The sequence below is a fragment of the Macrotis lagotis genome, chromosome 1 (genome assembly GCF_037893015.1).
Source record: "Macrotis lagotis isolate mMagLag1 chromosome 1, bilby.v1.9.chrom.fasta, whole genome shotgun sequence".
Taxonomy (NCBI): domain Eukaryota; kingdom Metazoa; phylum Chordata; class Mammalia; order Peramelemorphia; family Peramelidae; genus Macrotis; species Macrotis lagotis.
In genome coordinates, this window is record NC_133658.1 from 516,686,284 (window position 1) to 516,707,246 (window position 20,963).

The 20,963-nt window shown below is 36.5% G+C and overlaps 1 long non-coding RNA gene across 1 annotated transcript in view; it reads right to left on the bottom strand.

Annotated features, from left to right (window-relative positions):
* Positions 1 to 10,121: 10,121 nt before the first annotated feature.
* Positions 10,122 to 20,963, bottom strand: part of LOC141506948 (uncharacterized) — a 63,817-nt gene continuing 52,975 nt past the window's right edge. The window contains exons 4-6 of the long non-coding RNA XR_012474035.1: positions 19,993 to 20,662; positions 15,419 to 15,531; positions 10,122 to 12,412 (exon numbers count right to left, since the gene is read on the bottom strand). This is a non-coding gene — a long non-coding RNA (uncharacterized LOC141506948). The remainder of the gene's footprint in view (positions 12,413 to 15,418; positions 15,532 to 19,992; positions 20,663 to 20,963) is intronic.

Here is a 20,963-nt window from a genome sequence, read left to right on the forward strand (position 1 = left end):
TGAAAAGTCTGAGGATAACTTTTTATGCATTGCCTCTTTTTCCTTTTTTTAAACTGAAATTTTATTTTATTTTTCAAATTACATGTTCTGGTAGTTTTTCAACATTCATTCATTTGCAAATTTATGAGGTACACCACTCTTTTCTACCACTCTCCTTTCCCTCCCCTCCCAAAAGTTGTAACCATACATTTGTGTTTAACCTATTTACATATTAGTAAGTTTTCGTAAGAGGAATTACAACTAAGGGAAAAGAAAGAAAACCATGATATAGGAGGAAAAAAACATAGAAGTTTTTAAAAAGTGAACATAGTATGCATTCAGATTCCATGGGTTTTTCCCCTCTCTGGGTGTGAATGATTGTCCATAGCAGGTCTCTCAGGGTTGTCCTTGGTCCTCCTGCTAAGAGGAGCTGCATCCATAATTGATCATCTCACAATACTATCTATGTGTACAGTGTTCTCTTGATTCTACTCCTTTCACTCAGCATCAGTTCATGTAATTCTTTCCATAAACATTCCCTCTTAATAGTAATGCTCTGGGGCGGCTAGGTGGCGCAGTGGATAAAGCATCAGCCTTGGAGTCAGGAGTACCTGGGTTCAAATCCGGTTTCAGACACTTAATAATTACCTAGCTGTGTGGCTTTGGGCAAGCCACTTAACCCCATTTGCCTTGCAAAAAAAAAATAGCAATGCTCTGCACTCACCAGGAGCACAGTCATCAACCATTAAGCTTCCTAGAGTCCTACTGTGGGTGGGGCACTGACTTTGCTGTAGTTTTTTGGCCACATCAAACTCATCTTGGCAGAGATGCTGGAGTAGTTTGTTATTTCTTTCTTCAGCTCATTTTACAGGTAAGGAAACTGAGGAAAATAGGACTAAGAGACTTGCCCAGGGTTACACAGCAAGTAAGTGTTTAAATTGATATTTGAACTCAGGAAGACTTCTTCCTGATCTCAAGCCTAGCACTCTAATCACATCACTACCAAGCAACACTGTGCTAGGGGCTAAAGACACAGAGACCCTTAGCCCTGGAGGGACTTACAAATCAAGTTGGAGTTATCTTCACTGATAATGATAAATAGCAATAGTACACTGTGTTCAAGAACTGGAAGAGTTCCAGAGGGAATCATCTATCCAAAGGAGAGAGGACTGAAAGAATTTGAACAGGTGTGATGGAAGTCTGACTTAAAGAAAGAAAGGGTTTAGATTAGTGGAGAAGGAAAGGAAGAGTGTTCTAATAAGGTTAAAAAAATACTTCTTATGCTGTGTGCAGAAAACTGTGAGTAGATTCATATAACTGGAACAAAGGCGGACACAGTGAGAAGTGGAATAGAAGCAAACTGTGGTAGACTTGGAGTCAATCAATAAACATTTATTAAGAGTCTTTTAAGAGCCAGACACTGTGTGAGGCTGGGTAAACAAACACACAAAAAAAATTGAAACAATCTTTTCTCAAATGGAGTTTCCATTCTATGAGAGAAAAGCATGTCCAAAAGAATATACAAAATACAGAGAAGAGATTAGAACTATAAAACTTCACTGACAACGAGAATCCCCAGATAAGGAAATTCCTTCTACCAATGTAGACCAGAACCTGGTCTGGTACATGTCTGTCATACCTATGAACTGCTGAGAGTGGGGTCATGTTCAAGTTCTGATATGAAAAGAACCTGTTCCTCCTTTTTTGCCCCTGTTCCCTCATGCTTCCTTCCCCTTCTTGAATAGTCCCAATCAGCATCCAATACACTGGGCAATGGTTCCAGTAATGAGTAACCTGGGCTTGTCCTTTAAAGGGGAATAGTGAGTCATTTGACTTTTTTGCACCTGAAACAGACCGACTGGAGAGAATCACACTAGACATTTATATCCTTTAGATGAGAAGTTATATAATTTTAATTGTGATTAGGAAAATTTGTATTTCACGAACCATGAGTAACACTGCATTTTAATACTTGAACCTGCAAAAGTCAGTAAGGAGTTGTTTTTGATGGCTTCATGGTTTAATTAATTTTTTAAATGAGGGAGGTATAATGTGGAGGAAAAAAAAATCATAGTTGTTAGGGCAACCAGAAATAGGATTCTGCGTTCTTGTGACAAAGGTGCCATTTAAGATATGTGAAAAATCTTGTTCAATAGGATAAAGGGAAATTTATTATTTACCCTGTGAGAGTCACACAAGGGATATTTGAAAAGATTCATAAAGACAGTGGAAAATTAGCTGGCTCTTATAGAAGGCTTTGGAAAAGCTGCATCAGAAAAGTGAAGGTGAACTGTCCTTGAGTATTAGACAATTAGAGGCAAAGGTGAATGAGCTATTGATCTTAAAAGACCCTGCCTTTGAGGCAAAAGAAAGATGAATGGATTTGGTCATTATACAAGTGAAAAGGGCAATGCTAATAGAAGCAGAGACTAATAGGCTACAGATGGAATCTCTGACCCAAAGGTTTTTCTGGAGAATATATTTAAATCCTGTTGAGATTAGAGAAGAGGAAAATAGGAATAGAAGTGATCATAGGTGGAAATGAAAATAGGTTGTAAGCCCATCTTTGGCTCTTTATTACTATTCCCCTGAAAAACTGCTTCTTAGAGGGCCAAGGGCAGTTATGTGGTGCAGTGGAGAGAGTACCCAGCCTAAAGTAAGGAAGACTCATCTTCCAGAGTGCAAATCTGGCCATAGGTTCTTATTAGTTGGTGTGACCCTGGACATGTCACTTAGTGCTGTTAGCCTTAGTTCCTCATCTGTAAAATGAGCTGAAGAAGGAAATGGCAAAGCACTCCAGTACCTTTACCATGAAAACCCCAAATGGGTCATGAAGAGCTGAACAAAACTGAACAACAAGGGAGTGACTTCCTCTGTGGGATAGTTAAAGGGAAGATAGGCTTGTGACAAAAAAGAATTCAATGCCATAGCATATTTGCCTTTGGCAATGTTTTTCTTAGTTCCTGACTTAATAACCATGTGTGCAAAGGAATAATATTTAATTTTTCTTTTTCAGTCATTTTTCATATATGTTCATATAAAAGTACTATTTTGTGAAGTCTTTTAACTAGATATTATATTCAGTTAATTAGGGTTAGTAATTTTTTTTTTACACTTAAGATCTACAAATATCTCTCTGCCTTTTACCCCTCAAACCTGAATTACTGGACTGGCTTCCCTTAGGTCTGGTACATACAAGCTACCTGCTAGGTATATTTTATACTTTATATATATACATATATACATATACATATATATATATATATATATACACAAAATAAATACAAGGATATTTGAAAAGGGATAGTGATAGCAACTAGGAGAAATTAGAAAAGACTAGTTATATCTTAAGCAGAGTTTTAAAGGAAAGCAGACTTCTAAAAAAGAGAAAGAGGCAAGATAGGAGTCCATTTCAGGTATACCAGTGAGAAGGCATGGATGGTATAGTCATGTTTTCTGTATACACACCTAGTTATCACTCAGTGGTCCCTTAACAAGTTTTTCATCACCACACAGTAAAACAACAGGAAATTATTAGAGGATACCTGTTCCTGCTCTGAACTGGGGGATTAAAGGGTCAATCCTCCATTTGGCACTTTTGGGAGCACATTTACCAGGCTTCCAAGAAGCATACCGCACTTGACCCCAAATGACCCATTCTCCTGAAACATAAAAATCTATTTTTTTATCTGTAAGTGGGTAAACAAGGCTTCCCCATTCCAACTTAAACTGGAACCAATAAAAAGTCAATCATGTACCACCCAATCTTCTTCTAACAAAAACTCAATACCACTTAATTACTTTTTGCCTTAGGTTTCATCATTTATCTACTTCCTGATTCACAGAGATGTTGTGGCAAAAATGAGGTACATGAAATATTTTATATTACAATGGGAGAAAAAATTATGCTTACTATTTCATTTAAATGAAATTTCAATATAACATATTTATGATTTATTAGTTAATCAATATAAATTTAATATTAATCTGTTTCATTTAAATATGATATTATATTAATACAGGAATTGCTATTCCTCCACATCACCATTTTTCTGACATTCCTAAAGAGATTTCGCTATAGCAATGAACATTTATTGTTTAACCTGAAGAGAACCTCATGACATAACCCAGTTATCACCAACTTATTCAAGAGCGGTCAATAATGTGTTCTATATTTCTGACATTTTACCATCAGAGATTCATTCCTCAAAAAAAGGATCTTGATCTTCAAGACCCTCTCTAAGGGTCTACTGTTAAAATGGAACCATGATTCAGAAGAACAATGATGAAGCTGAACACGCTATTCACCTCCCAGGTGATGGACTTGAGGTATACAATGGGACATATGTTTTCAGATATGACCAGTATTAGAATTTGTTTTGCTTGTTATGCTTATTTGTTATAAAACATTATTGTTTAATTTGGGGAAATAACTAAAGGAGAGAGTGACTAATGATAGGATGTTAAAAAAAGAAAAAAGATAAAAAGAGGGTCATTGCAATATTTTTCTTTTCAAAAATTCATTCTATTTTTAATTTATGGAATAAAATAAGAATTTTCAAAGCATAATATAATAAAAAATGATTATACATGCAATTCTATTATTTACAACTTGCTATTCATTTTTTTAATTTTTTTTGTTTTTTAAACCTAAATACAAGATAAGGGGTAAAAAATATTATCATATGAGCAGTAAAACATAAGAAAGGATTAATAATATAAAGCAATAAATTTATATTTCAAGAAAACCTATATAATATATACTACACATTGTTTTCAAAATTGTCCATCTTTTCTTTTCTCCCTAGTAGGTTTTTCTTCTGTTCTCTGCTATGCTATCCAAGGTTATGAAAATACATACATACATACACACACATACACACATACATATATATGTATATACTCACACATATAAACACTTATATACATATATACATACCCATATATACAAAAATTCATATACATACATATTCATAGATATTTATATATTTGATTTGTGTGTATCTGAAAGCAATAAACCCTCCTCATTCCTATACTTTATTTCTGCTCATCATTTTGCCCTCCTATTCTTTGACCTATCACCATTCCAAGAATCTCTCCCTTACATATCCTTCTATACCCTCCTCCCCACTGATCTACACTACTTTTTATATACCCCTCATCTTCTGATTTAAAACCTCAAAAGGCTTTTATAGAAAACCTTTTCTCTATATATCTATTGTTTCCTCTTTAAACATTCTGATAAGAGGAGGTTTCCAGGACTGCCAGCTCTCTTTCCACATCTAATTCCTCTGTATCAATTTTCTTCCTTTCATACCTCATTCATATAAGATAATTTTTTTAATCTTTTCATATACCATTTTACTTTTAAAAATTCCATCCTTTCAGATCTACCCCAATCTTTTCTTCAAACTACCCAATTATTTGAACAACAATCTTGGAAATATGATTTACATTTCCATGTATCAATAGTTTAAAAAACTGTCCTTATTGAGTCCCTTGTAAATAGTCTTTGATGTTTACCTTATTTTTCTCTTGGATCTTGAATGCCAAATTTCTCTTAAGTTCAAGTCTTACCCAAGCAAAGGCTATGATCACCATGCAAGGGCTATGATCACCAAATATAAAATGGGCAATTTCACATAAAATTAAAATTCCAGTCTTTTTGTAACAAAATCCTGAAAGTGTGGCAATTCACTGAATGTTCACTTTTTTCATTCAGGATTATGCTTAACTTTGCTGGGTATATATATTTTTTCTTTAGGTTTTTTTGTAAGGCAAATGGGGTTAAGTGGCTTGCCTAAGGCCACACAGTTAGGTAATTATTAAGTGTCTGAGACCAGATTTGAACCCAGGTACTCCTGACTCCAAGGCTGGTGCTTTATCCACTAAGACACCTAGCTGCCCTTTAATTTTTTTGTTTTTTTGTTTTTTGTTTTGTTCTTAGGTTTTTGCAAGGCAAGTAGAGTTAAGTAGCTTGCCCAAGGCCACACAGCTAGGTAATTATTAAGTGTCTGAGACCAGATTTGAACCCAGGTACTCCCGACTCCAAGGCCAGTGTTTTATCTGTTGTGCCACCTAGCTGCCTGCTGGGTATATTTTCAACCATAACCCCAGTTCTTTTGCTCTTCAAGGTAGTGTTCCAAGACCTGTGGTCTTTTAACGTAGCCACTGCTAGGTTTTGTCTAATTCCAATAGTGACTCCACTGTACATGAATGACTTTTTCATGTTTCTCTTAATATTTTCTCCTTAAACTGAGGATTTTAGAATTTGCCTTTCATATTCCTGTCAGCATTCCTCCTAGGATTCCTTTCAGGTGATGATAGGTGAATTTTTTCCTATTTCTTTGCTTTCACTCTTGTTCTAACACTTCGGGACAATTATTTTTAATTATTTCTTGTATTATTATAACAAGATTCTTTTTTTTAATTTTGATGGAATATTATTCTTGTTTTTTCCTCTTCTTGATCTGTTCTTCAACTGTTATGAGATGTTTCACATTCTCTTCTATTTTTTCATTCTTTATATCTTGTTTTATTATTTCCTGGTCTCTTACAACTTCACTGACTTCCCCTTGCCCAATTCTAATTTTTCAAAGAATCATTTTCTTCCTTAAAATTCTGGATCTCCTTTTCCAGTTGTTTAACTTTTTTTCATAAACTTCTTGTTTTTCTTGAATTGTCCCCATTTTTTAAGTTTTTCCTCAATTTATCTTATTTTGGTTTTTAAAAGTCTTTTTTTGAGTTCTATGAGATCTTTTTGAGGAACTAGTCTTTTGATATTACTCTTTGGGGTAGGAGAGATTTTTTTTTTTACTTCAGCATCTTTCTCTGAAGATGAACCCCAGTCTTCTCTATTCCTAAAGTAACTGCCTATGGTTGAATTCTTTCTCCTTTACCTGCTCTTTTTTTTTTTTTTCAGGTTTTTGCAAGGCAATGGGGATAAGTGACTGGCTTGTCACAGCTAAGTATACTTACTCATTTTTTTTAGAATGGTACTTTACTTTTTATTTTTAGCAGCTTGTTGGCTTCCATGTCTCAATAGTTCTGGGTGTGTGGGATGATGCCATAAGTCTCAGCTTTGTCTTAGGCTCAACCACAGCACTCCTTTTCCCCTCTAAGCCCCTCTGTTCACTGTGCTGGAAATGATCACTCTCTGAGTAAGTATAACCTTAAGTTCTCCCCTCTGGCTGGAACCAAGACCAAAAACTCAGTTCTCCTGTAAATATTGACAGCCAGCAGTGTCCTCTTGTTACTTTTTCCTTGAACTATTTTGTTTCCTTCTTGCCCAGGACAGCTTTGGCAGCACAGCTGGGTCTGGTGTCCCTTATCATCAGAGGTTCCCTTTCTTCCTGGCTCAGATTTCTGACTCCCCATACTGTCTGGTAGGTGAGAATTCCTGTGGCTGAGCTGAAGGCTACCTCCCAACCCACTGGCCCTAGGACTTATCTCTTTTGGTTTTAAGGAGTTAGTCTGAAGTTTTTATACTTCACTAGAAGATCTTCTTTGGTTGTCCCAAGAGAACCACTGTTCTACTCCAAATCTTGCTTATTTTTTGCCACTCTACATTTACCCTGAGATGATTTTATAGACTTGTGTGTATTGGAAATCTAGAATTTGAAATTTTTTGGCCTATTCTGTCATCTTCTGAGATTCCTCCATATTCCTTTTAAATATATAATAAATTTATCATGCAAATTTCTTTTTTTGTCTTTTTTCCCCTTCCCTTCCCAACCCTAGAGATGGCTACCATTAGACAAATATACATACATATATATATATATATATATATATATGTATATATACACACATATGAATATGTATACATATGTTCATGTAAAATTATTCTATACATACTTCTATTTATCAGTTCTTTCTCTGGATACAGATGCATCATTCTTCATATGTCCTTTTTTTCAAAGCATACAAAAGAAAAATTCAGAAGATAGACAAGCAATACAGTTTTGAAACCAATATACTAAAATTATTCCATTCCTTTAAAAAATGGAATCTATGTAATAGAGTTTCTTGGGTCATGCATAGCCCTCTTTTCTATTTTCCTATGTATAAGAAAATGTTCATTTTTGATGATATTGATCAAGTATAGAATGACAAAATTTTTTATTTAATTGTTTTAAAATCTTCCTTGATAGGGGCAGCTAGGTGGCACAGTGGATAGAGCACCAGCCCTGGAGTCAGGAGTACCTGAGTTCAAATCCAACCTCAGACATTTAGTAATTACCTAGCTGTGTGGCCTTGGGCAAGCCACTTAACCCCACTGCCTTGAAAAAATCTAAAAAACAACAACAACAACAAAAAACTTCCTTGATTCTTCCTTATTTATTATGTTCAATAATTTTTATTTACTAAGAACTTTCTTAAATAATCTTGTTATAGTTGCTGCTCTTGTTTGGGAGTAGCAGGGTACTTGACTTATGAGGTGGGAAAATTCTTCCTATCAATGCAGTTCACCAATTACAATAAACTACAGTTTTATGGAACCAGCTGCTTGAGACATTAAAGAAGTTATATGACTTGCCCAGGTACACAGTGCAAGCATATATCAAAAATGACTGGAAAGAAGTCTTCCTGATTCCCAAACAATCTCTCTAATCCACTTTAGTATACTACCTGTCCTTAAATTTATAAGTTGGTGATGACTAGGTTATGTTGTGAGGTTCTCTTCAGGTTAAACAATAAATGTTCATTGCTAAAAGTAAATCTTTTTAGAACAGCCCCATTAGGGAGCAGCTAGGTGGTGTAGTAGATAAAGCACTGGCCCTGGAGTCAGGAGTACCTGGGTTCAAATCCGGTCTCAGACACTTAATAATTACCTAGCTGTGTGGCCTTGGGCAAGCCACTTAACCCTGTTTGCCTTGCAAAAACCTAAAAAAAAAACCAAAACAAACAAAAATCAGCCCCATTAAAAACTAGAAAGTTCTTAAGTTGATCTTCTCTTCTTATTAGGACGTCTTCCTCCTGATATGAGAACATGTTCACTCACTCACTCTCACTTCTCTGCCTCTGGTCTACTAGGTACCTAACCTAACCTTACTCCAGAATTCAAAAGATCCTTAAATACTGCCTCACATAGCAGATCAAAAACCTTCACATAGTACTAGATGAATGGTCCTCATGTACCACTCTACTCAGTAAAAAAATGCATCATCTGGTGGCCACTTTGGTAATGAGTTTGGTAATGAGCATCTCTTCACAGTCTATTTCAAGCCTTGTGCTTGGAAGGTTTCCAGACTGATAGGATATAGTAGGAAACTCTGAAAGTCTTCCCCTCCCAGATTAATTTTTTGAGGGGGGTTAGGTAAAAGAGGTCATTCTTTGATTCATTTCTTTCTTACCTAATCTAGAACACTGAATGAGGATTGCCTCAGGCTAACCAAAAAGACCTTAGCTTAAAAAGGCCAACTTCTTGGGCAGCATTGTAAGCCATTTCTTGTCATCTAGATCCATATCTGGCCACTGGACTTAGATGGCTTCAGATGAGAAAGTGAGTATGGTGACTTTGCAAAGCACTCTCTCACTCATATCCAATTTTATGAGCATGTTATGACATCACATCATGGTCTTCTTCAAGAAAAAACGACAAACAACAACAAAATAACAAAAACCTGGTAGGGTTATATTGACAAAGGCTTGGAGGAATCAAATGTCACTTCTAGGCCATAATGAGGGTAGGGCCTTTTTGGAATGTCCTGGCTATTCCAGATGGAATAGAGATAAGGTTGCTAGAATCTAATTCAGAAAAAAAAGACTCATTGCCTTTTTTGAGGGACTCTCTATGTGGGTTTCATCGTAAAGGGAATTCTCATTTAGGAAAATCTACCAATACTAATCTGCAGTCTTAAAGAGTTGCTTGGTGGGCACTGAAAAATTAAGTGACTTGTCCAGAGGCAGACAACAGGGCTGTGTCAGAGATAAGATTTACATTCAAATCTTCTTTACTCTGAGGCCTAATTCCTGAATTTTTATTTTATTTTAATTATGAATTTAGCAAACACCAAATAAAATAGGTATTTCCATATACATATAGAAGGAAAAGTTTATACATTAACTGCAAATTTTTATTATATATAGTTTGCTTATCTTATAAAATTAATCTATAGAGAAGTCCCATTATTGTAAATAAGCCCTTAAATTGGGACAAAATATTCAAATTTACACTATTCATATTTATAATTACAATAAGAGTCCACTAAACCATACATTAGGATAACTTCTGGCCATATATTGACTAAAAAACCACATATAAACAATATCCTGTTTTTTATTAAATATTTCCCAATAACATTTTAATCTGGTTCATCAGGGAATATTGTGGGCTGCTGCATGTTTGACACCTTTGGTGCACAATATGGTCATTGGATCCATCCCATTGGAAATATACAATAAAATTTGAAAAAATCTAACCCACATCAGGGATTCATCACTGGCACTAATAGGAACCTAGCTGTAATAAATTCACCCAGTAGTTTTCAAAGCTTTCAATTTCAAAAAAAAATCTGTTTGTGCTTCTTTCTGGTATGTTTTGCTTCTTTTCTTTCCTTCTCTGGGTCCTTTAATTTTTAGGAACAATATTACAAGTAACCAAATACATAGAGATAAATTTTACATGTCCTTTATGCATTAGTCTCTTTATATAGACTATATATATAGTCTATACACACACACTTACACAAACATGTACATAAAATACTTGTGTTTACCTTTCCCCATGATTACCATTTAGTGGGTATACTTATCTGTGGCTGGAAACCCAGCTCAGAATCTGGAACTTGATTGCTGTCCTTCAACCAACACAAAACTGAAGTAGATAGCAGTGAATTTCTGGAGTATAGCATTCCAGGCAAGGAAAATTGCTCCCAAGATTGTTTAACAGCCCTGGGGAAATGTCAGGAAAAAATTAATCTCCCATTGCTAATCTGTTCTATGTTGCTGAATCGGAACTGTCATCCAGAGGAGTTTCTCTAATTGGGGAAGCAAACTTTAGCAAGGTCTCTGATCTTCTTTTTTTCCTTTTTCCTTATGCCTTTCTTCTGAAGGATTTGAGAACGTGCAGGGGAAGAGGGAAAAGTGTTTTGGATTCTTCCCCTCCCCAACCTCTAGAGCCTTTAATGGCTGACATGGAATAAAAGCAAAGTGGGAGCTGCATGAACTCACCTGAAGTCTGTCAAGAAAAAAAAAAAGTTGCTAGCCATTTTATTAGATGGAAAGAAATGGATCACTATCATTGTTCCAAGTCTGATTATCATTGTTAAAGAGAATATTTAAGATGAAATAATCTTTATATAGCCCATATAAATTTGACTATGACAAAATTTTCTTTGAAAACACATTCTCAACCTCCTTTTTTAAGGGATTTGATAAATTTCAGTTTTACCTTAAAAAAAGTTTTAAGTCACTTTTGTCTTTTTTCATTTCTGGGAGTGAGTCAGAGTGGATTTTCTTAGACCAAGAGATGACAACATCAGGACTAACTCCTTGAAGAGATATCTTTTGTCTTTTTTTGTATGCTCTGTGCTTAACACAGCATCTAGTACATTAGTGCTTAATAAATGTTTATTGGATGAAATTTCATAGCTACAGTAGGCTCATCCACCTGACTCAAGAAAGTTCATTAACAAAGTCATTCTTAGATCCATACTTCCTAATTGAGTAATGTACCTCTACATCCACATATAATGCTCCTGACACTAAGAGCAACAGAAGCAAAGGATTAAAACCAACATGGTGGAGCAAGGTATTGGGAACCTTGCTGCTATCACCACTATCCTTCCAACTATTACAGTGACCTACATGCTTTGCTGTTGATTCTCTGGACTTCATTCTCCAACCTTGTCACCCTGGAAGATCACTCTTGCCCCTGTACCTCTTCCTCTGATTTTTTAGTTTCTCCCCAACCCTCCAATTTAAGGAAAGTACCCAAGACAGATATCTTCATCCCTTCATTCCTCCCTGAGATGAAGACAATCTTGACTATACAATTTGCTTCTCTACAATATTCCTTCATAGATATCAGTGCCCTGCCCACTCCTATGCTTCCTTTAATGTATTGTCTTCTCCCATTAGAAGTTCCTTAGTGGAAGGAGCTATTGCCATTTTTGCTTGCATTTATATTCCTAGCACGTTGAGAATTCCTGGTACATAATAATCCCTTAATAAAGGCTTGTTGACTTGACTTGTTCAGACATTACTGGTCTAATGACAAGAAGGGCTATCTCTTTAAGAGTCCAAAGTGAGTTTCCTTTCTGAATGAAGGTAGTCCAAATCATAAGATGGTACTATGAGTCTGGGAGGGGCTGTGTGAGAGGGATTCACAGGAATGTAGGGGTGTGGTCCCTTTGGTAAACCCAAATTCTGTTCCCTTCCAAGGGAAGTCCAAGCCACAGATTGGGATGAGTCAGAAGGAATTTAGGACCTGGTGGAAAAAAACAGGATTCAGAGTGAGAGAGAATTATGATGATTGCTTATGATATACTATGAACTATTTTATTTTGTTTTTGTTTATAGACTCCAGTTAATTCTGTGTTTGGTACATTTTCTGTGGAATGAAATAAAACCTAGTCTCCCTAATCACTCTGCCAAAGGCAGACCTCCTTCTAATGGATACCGCTTATTACAGTAGAGGCCCTGTCTCTTTTGTCATCTTTCAGGTGTACAGTCAATCAGCAAAAATTTCAAAGTGCCTACTATCCACCAAACCTGATACTGGGGAGACAATGAAAAGGAAGCAATCCATGTCCTCGGGGAGTTTGTGGTCTTGGGAGAGTGACAACAAGTCCACCCATAAACATACCAAAACTATATACAAAGAATTTGATGTACGTTATGATACTGACTCACAAAAACCCAACCAAATCTCTGATTATTACTGTTTTCTAGATGAGGAAACTGAAGCTCAAGCTAAGTGATGCACCCAGGACCATGCAGCCAGTAAAACTCAGAGGCATATCTTGAAGCTGAGTCTTCCTGTCCACGGCCACTGGCTCTCCCTTCTAGAAGCTTCTGAAATGATCTTTCACAGGGGAAGAAATTAATAACAGAAACAAGAGGGGGATAAGTATTTAGGGATGGACTTGTCTGCAAGCATCTTCAAATACTGAGGAGAGTTTGCATAGTCAGCATAACTTTTATGCTAATTACAAGTCTTTCCTGATAGGGTCTGGGAAGGTCTCGCTCTTCAGCACTGCTACCCTAATGCAGTCACTGTCAAGTTTTCAGTCTCTTTAAAAAATCTATAATAGATGTTAATTTAGCCTAGCTGCCTAAGTACACTATTTGGAAGACTTTTGTTTCCTTAAGTATCCTGAATGCTTGTTAAGATCTAGGGATTATAGATCCCACATTTGTAAAATTCTAGATGTGAGTGTTATACATTATATGCTGAGATATCTCTTTTTTTAATTTATTTTGAATTTTACAATTTTCCCCTAAACATGCTTCCCTCCCCCTACCCCCCACAGAAGACGATCTGTTAGTCTTTACATTGTTTCCATGGTATACATTGATCTAAGTTGAATGTGATGAGAGAGAAATCATATCCTTAAGGGAAAAAATAAAGTATAAGTGAAAGCAAAAATTACATAATAAGATAACATTTGTTTCAATTAAAAGTCTTTGGTCTTTGTTCAAACTCCACAATTCTTTCTCTAGATACAGATGATATCACAGATATCCTAAAATTGTGCCTGATTGTTGCACTGATGGAATGAGCAAGTCCATTAAGGTTGATCATGACCCCCCAGGTTGCTTTTGGGTGTACAATGTTCTTCTGGTTCTGCTCATCTCTATGCTGAGATATCTCATAGAAAATTTTGCATGAGACAATAATAAATCAAAAAGAATGTTAACTTTTTGAGAGGCTCCACCTGTATTTGTGTGTGCACACAATCAATCAATTAATAAACCTTTACTAATTATCTGTGCTAAGCCATGGGGATAAAAAAAACCCAAAACACCCCAATAGCAACAAAAGACAGTCCCTGCCTTCAAGAAGTTTGCAATCTAATAGGGGAGACAACAAGCAAACAAATAAATACAAGGCAAGCTATATAGAGGAACACACACACACACACACACACACACACACACACACACACACACACACACATGCACACACACACATCCCTGAATGGAGTTAGAAAGTAGTGACAATAAACGCACAGAAGATTTAATTGGTTATAAAAACCTGCCCACTCTACAATCTACTGAAGTTATTTGTTGAGTTGTTTCTCTAAAAGAAAAAAACACTAGGAAGCTTGAACTTGGATGAGCTCTATTATCCAACTCCAACCTCACAGCATCTGATGGCCTCTGCTTTGGGATCTGTGACTATAGTAGGGCTGACATCCTTGGCACTAGTCCAAGGAAATTGGTCTTTGTCTTTCACATTATGGAAGCAAGTCTCTGCTTGTCTGTTTGTATCTGTGTCAGTCTGAAGGGATTTGAAGGCAAGTTCTGATCTGGTTAAGTTTCTGGGGTCAGTAGTTATTGAAGAATGTCATCCTTGGGTAGGTTTCAAGATCTAAAATGACAATCACCAAATGTGAAAAGTGAAAAGTCCAATTCCCTCATTTTACAGATGAGGAAACTGAGTCCCAGAAAGATCAAATGAATTTTCCATGGTCATATGTCTAATCGATGGCTAAGTTAGAATCCAAAATTGTGATCGCTGATACCACCATTCTTCCATGTATTAGCCCCCCCCTTTACTTTTATCCTATGTGTCTAGTCCTCCTAAGATACAATCTGGTCTCTCATTCAAATTTATTTCTTCCTTTTGCACCCAGTGGATATCTGTCATTATTACTCTTCTCTGCCCAAACCTGTCCTTCTCTAACTTTCACATTGAAAAGGATCTGATCCACTCACTTAGACTAAAGTGATAATGCATCCCTTTCCTCAGAAATATTTGCAGTCTACCAGAGAATTTTAAAAATAATCCTTTCCATTGGTCCTGCTCTTCCTAGTTTATCAAAGTCCTTTCACATTCGTTGTCTTTGTTGATCCTCACATCTCCTTCCACTCATCTGGCCTTGACATTTGAGAGAGACGAGGAATTACCAGGTGCCTTCCTGGGACTCATAGGTCAATCCTCTTACAATGAAGACTGGCTCTGCTTGTTGTTCTTAGCTGGCTACCAAATCCTGATGATCCAAAACACAAAATTCTAAAGATGAGTAAGATTTAGAATTAGAATTTTAAAGCTAGAAGACACATTAAAGATTATTTATGTTTATTGACTCAAAAACATCCCCTATTTTATTAATGCTTTTTGTTCTATATTACAACCCTCTACAGAAATACCACCACAACAACAAGCCAAATCTTTCCCTTGCAATAAATAAAAGCAGTGAAGCAAAAGCAACCAAAAATGACCAAGGTTGACATTATAAATAATAATGAGCACCCACAGTCTCCTCACCTTTCTTCAGAAGGGAGGGAAGTGCTTCTCTGCATCTCCCTTGGTGCCAGATGTCCTTTGTTTTGTTTTGTTTTTTTCCTTCCTCCATTACCGTCTGGAAATGAAATTTCCCCCTGCCATTGTAACAAAGAAAAACAGTTAGACAAAATCAACTAATACAGAAATCAGGTGTAAGGCCACATATACCATTCTGCCTCATTATGTGTCCAGGAAGGAGGTTTTTTGTTTTCTGTTCTCCAGATACATCACTATCTATGCTTTCAATGAATTCCAGTCAACAGATCCAGATAAACTACCTTCAAGGATGCTAGAAGAATTGGTTTACCTGCTTATTGAGTCCTGTCTATTAATTTTTGAAAGCAAACACCCTCACTTAAAAAAAAGTAAGAAGGCAGAATCTGCATATAGACTGGAATTTGCTCACCCGGCTATGACTCTAAACTCAAACCAATGTCTTGAGAGCAATGATGAAAACTATGACAGTTCATTTGGTCCTTGGTCATTGTTATGGGATTACCAGACAACCCAGAAAAGCTGGATCTAAGTTTTTAAAAAGCTTTGACAGATATACTCCCTGCCATCCCCACTTGGATGAAACGCCTTTCATCTCCCCCTGAATCTGAAGCCTGACTCAGGCTCTGAAACTGATTACCAAGCTCACGTTCCTACTCTGTCTCCAACACTCTGATGTGGGATGAAACCAGACCTCCCGGTGAAAGAGATCCTTCAGGTTTTCAGGAATAGAGACGTAAGAACCCAGAGGTAAAAGGCATGATTCTGATAAATTTTTCTTTTCCAATTGATGATCTGATTTTGAAGTTATATTGTTTTGATGCTTTTTTTTTCAGTTTTGAACTGAAGTACCAAGCCACAGGGAAGTGATCAAGCATCTTAAACACAATTCAGATAACAACCTTTATAATTATATTAGGATTTACAGCTTACAAAGCACCTCTGATGCCCCCTACCTCACATGACCTTCACAAGAGCTCTGTGAAGGAGACACTAAAAATTCTAGTAGTTATCATTTTATAAATGAGGAAACTGAGGCTGAGGAAGGTCAAGAGTCTGACCACCCAGGACAGCTAGGTGTTGCAACGGGTGAAACACCAGCCCCGGTATCAAAAGGACCTGGGTTCAAGTCTGGCCTCAGACATCTGACACTTACTAACTGTGTGACCTTGGGCTAGAAGGGAAAGGCTGGACTATAAAATCACAAGCCAAGAACTAATGACTTAAAAATGTGAGTAAATTGAAGAAAACAGCAAATACAGTGAAGAAATATTATGGGTTAAAAGGGAAATCAAGAGGCAAATACTGAAAACTGTAACCCTATAACAACTACAAGCAGAACTTCAGAGCTACAAAATTCATAAGAATGACTGGAAGAAATGAAGCAACAAAAAAAAAATTATAAATGAAATGAGGTTTAGAAAGAAAATAAATAGCTTAAAATAGAAGACAGAAAACTTTACTCAAGCAACAGACTCCTAGAAAATTAGAATGCAACATCAATTGTTTTGTATACTTTGATAGTGAACAGTACCAGCTTTCATTTGTAAGGCACTGGGGAAAAAAAGGAATCCACGTCTGTTGAAATGATGTGTTAAAAATGCAAAGAGAAGATAAAATAGTTTAAAAATAGATTTTTCAAAAATTAAAATAGATCAAATTAACTCAATAACTCCATGATACCAACAAGAAATACTGGTTGATCAGTTGTCCTTCATTCTTGAAGAGGATCAAAATGACACCAAAATTTTGGAATCAAGGTATAGTGTGTTCTAATGTGGTTGATCAGACCAATACAAACTCAAAAGATTCTATAACAGGTTGGGCACAAATAGTCCATTTAGAGAGGAGATGGCCCTAAATTTCTTTTGAATTCTACTTCATTCATAGAACACAATGTTTTCTTTGATGCCAGGATACCATGCTAAGCAATCCTTTGCCAATATCTCTCATATCTAACAATTGATTCTAAAATTCTTCAGAGAGATCCTGAGAGTGTCCTTGTATTATTTATTTCTTCTGACCATCGTGTAAATGCTTGCCTCCATAAATAATATTGTAGGCACATTTAGCATTGGAACAATGTGGTCAACCTATCAGAGTTGTACTCTCTGTAGTAGAGTTCAATTGTTCTGCAGGTCCATTCTAGAAAGGACCTCAGTGTCCACTATCTTATCTTTCCTGATGATCTTCAGAATTTTCCTAAGACAATGGAAATGATTCAGATTCCTGCATGGTCTACTGTCCAGATCACAGGTACACAATAATGAGGTCACCATACCACATTCTGTTTGATGGGCAGTCTAATACTTCATCTCTCCCTTATTTTCCTTCAAAACCTCCCAAACAATGAGCTAGCTTTGTCAATGTATGTGTCAACCTCATCTTCTATGTATACATCTATGGAAAGTATACTGCCAAAGAAAATGAACTTATCCTCAATATTCAAAATTTCTCCACTTGCTGTAAACAATGGTTCCACATATAAATGGTTCTGTGCTAGCTGGTGAACCTATTTTTTTGGTGTTGTCAGGCCAAAATTAGCACAAGCAGCAGAGAATCAATCAGCAACTCCCCTTGCCTCTCAGCCTCAGAGGATGCATTGAGTGTACAATCATCTGCCAACAAAATATCCTGTACTAACACTCCACTTTAGTCCTGGCTTGTAGCCTTTTCAAGCTAAACAATTTGCCATTAGTGTGATAACTGAACTTGATGCCATTTTCAGTCTCCTTGAAGGTATCTGACAACTCAGATGAAAATATTATGTTAAAAAGTGTGGGAGCAAACAAACAGCCCTGCTTCACTTCAAGAGTGACCGGGATCCTTCAATTGGAGAATGGCTTAACAAACTGTGATATATGTATGTCATAGAACACTATTGTTCTATTAGAAACCAGGAGGGACAGGAATTCAGGGAAGCCTGGAGGGATTTGCATGAACTGATGCTGAGCAAGAGGAGAAAAACCAGAAGAACATTGAACACCCTAATAGCAACATGGGGGAGATGATCAACCTTGATGGACTTGCTCATTCCATCAGTGCAACAATCAGGGACAATTTGGAGCCATCAGCAATGGAGAATGCCATCTGTATCCAGAGAAAGAACTGTCTAGTTTGAACAAAGATCAAGGACTATTACCTTTAATTTAGAAAAAAAAACTGATACCTTATTGTCTGAGATCTTGCTATTTCTTATACTTTATGTTTCTTCCTTGGGGATATAATTTCTCTCTCATCACATTCAACTTGGATCAGTGTATACCAAGGAAACAATGTAAAGACTGGGAAATTGCCTTCTGTGGGGGGTGAGGGGTGGGCAGTAAGATTAGCGGGGAAATTATAAAACTCAAAATAAATAAAATCTTAAAAAAAAAAAGAGTTACTGGGATAGCACAAGAGAGCAGTTATCCAGAACCCATGCAAGCAAGCAGTCTTGAAACTGATACACAATACTGATAAACTCTGGACAACCAAATTCTGTTATAATTTTTCACAAGTCCCCACAACTGATAGTATCAATGACCTTGATAAGAAGAATAAACATTGTAAACAGATCTGCTTACCAAAAAATGTGCAAAAACTTTTGTGAAGATGAGTCCACTCATCATCAGTATATGGAATGAACATTTATGGGCAACATGAAATCTGATAGATCTCAAAGACAAACAGTTCTTGTGAAAGTACTTAGCGGGTCTCACATTTAAATAGCAGCCCTGAGTGAAACAAAGCTGGCAAATAAAGGCTAGCTTATCAAAGTCAGAACATTTTTCTGCAGTGGTTGCAGTGCTGGGGAGTACTGTGAAACTATGTAGGTTTTGTAATCAAGACTAATCTTATCAATAAACTTGAATACTTCCCAAAAAGAGTGAATAGCAGGATCATGACAATGTGATTTCTAATTTCGGGAAAGCATCACACCACCATCATCTGTGCATATGTTCCCACCATGACAAAGTCTGAGGAACTCAAAGAAAAATTTTTGAAAACTTGGAAAACCTCATCATCAATGTGCCAAAAGAGGACAAGCTTGTAATTCTGGGTCATTTTAATGCCAAAGTAGGTGCAGACTCTCAGACAAGAAGACCTTGGGAGAAAGGGAGTTGGAAACAGCAACAGCAATGGTCACTTATTACTGAAGACATGTGCATCTCATAACCTTCTTATAACCAATTCTATCTTTCATTTACCTAAATGAAATAAAACTTCATAGATGCACCTTCAAAGCCAACATTGGCATTTGATAGATCATATAATTGTAAGAAGAAACAGATAGGATTTGGCAATAATGAAGGCAATGTGTGGTGCAGAAGGCTGGACTAATCATACACTTATCCTCTCCAAGCTAAACATTGTCAGGCAACAAAAGTAGTATCCTGAAGGCAAGACAATTACCAGAAGACTAAATGTCAATATATTATAATGTTTCTTTCAGTGAGAATACTTCACTGCTAACTTGGAGGGAACAAAAGGTTGACAGTAATGATTAGAAAACATTGTTTAGACAAAAATGATTGACAAATTTAGAAATTGCTAAATTAAAAAAAGTTCACAGGATTTACCAACAGTATCCTTTTCATGCATCTCTAAGAAGGCAGCATTTAACTCCATCAAAAGGAAAGTTGAAGTGAAGCTTGGAGAAATGTAGATTTCTTGGCTCAGTTAGAAAGCAGATGAAATTCAGTTTTATATTGGTAAAACAGTCTAAAACACTTTTATGATGCCCTGAAGGTTATTTATGGGCCAAAGACCTATTGTCCACCTCAGTTACTTAGTGCTGATGAAACTACATTGATTAAGTACATGATCCTGGAGATATAGGCTGAATGTTCTAAACAGACTGTCATCAAACAAGGCAGAAGTCATTGACCAGATCCCTCAGGTTAAAGTCAATTACTCTTTAGCCAAATTTCCAAATGAAGAACAGGTTTTGAATGCCATTAGACATTAGGGTCAGCTTGTGTGGCAAAACACTTGGTGCTGATTCTATTCCAACTGTTATTAACAAGTTCATATAAAACTATTCATATAAAAGCTGACTGAAATCTTCCTGATTATATGGCAAGAGGAGATTATCTCCCAGAAGTTCAAGGATGCATCCATTATCCATCTCTATAAAAGTAAATGAAATAGGATGTCCTATGACAATCACAGTGGGGTCTCTCTCTCAGTCATCACCAGCAAGAGTCTTCCCCGAGTCTTCCTGGAGTCTTAAATATGCTGATCCTTCACCTGGAAGATAGTCATGTGAAAAATGATTGAGTGTTTGCTTTCCACAAGGTATGAGAGGATAGTACTAGGATCTCACAGGTATCTGTTAGAACAATACATTACAGGAGTCTCTGGTTATTGATTAGGCTGAAAGGACACATGCTATGTGTAGGAATGTAGGAGGCAAATAAAGGGAAACAGTGATTAAAGAAATGACTCCAACTAATCACTGAACTAGAAGAGGCCCCCCAATCAAATATGAAGGTGCTTGACCAGGGGGAGGTCAAAAACCATCTCAAGTTAGTCAGAAGTTGACTTAGGG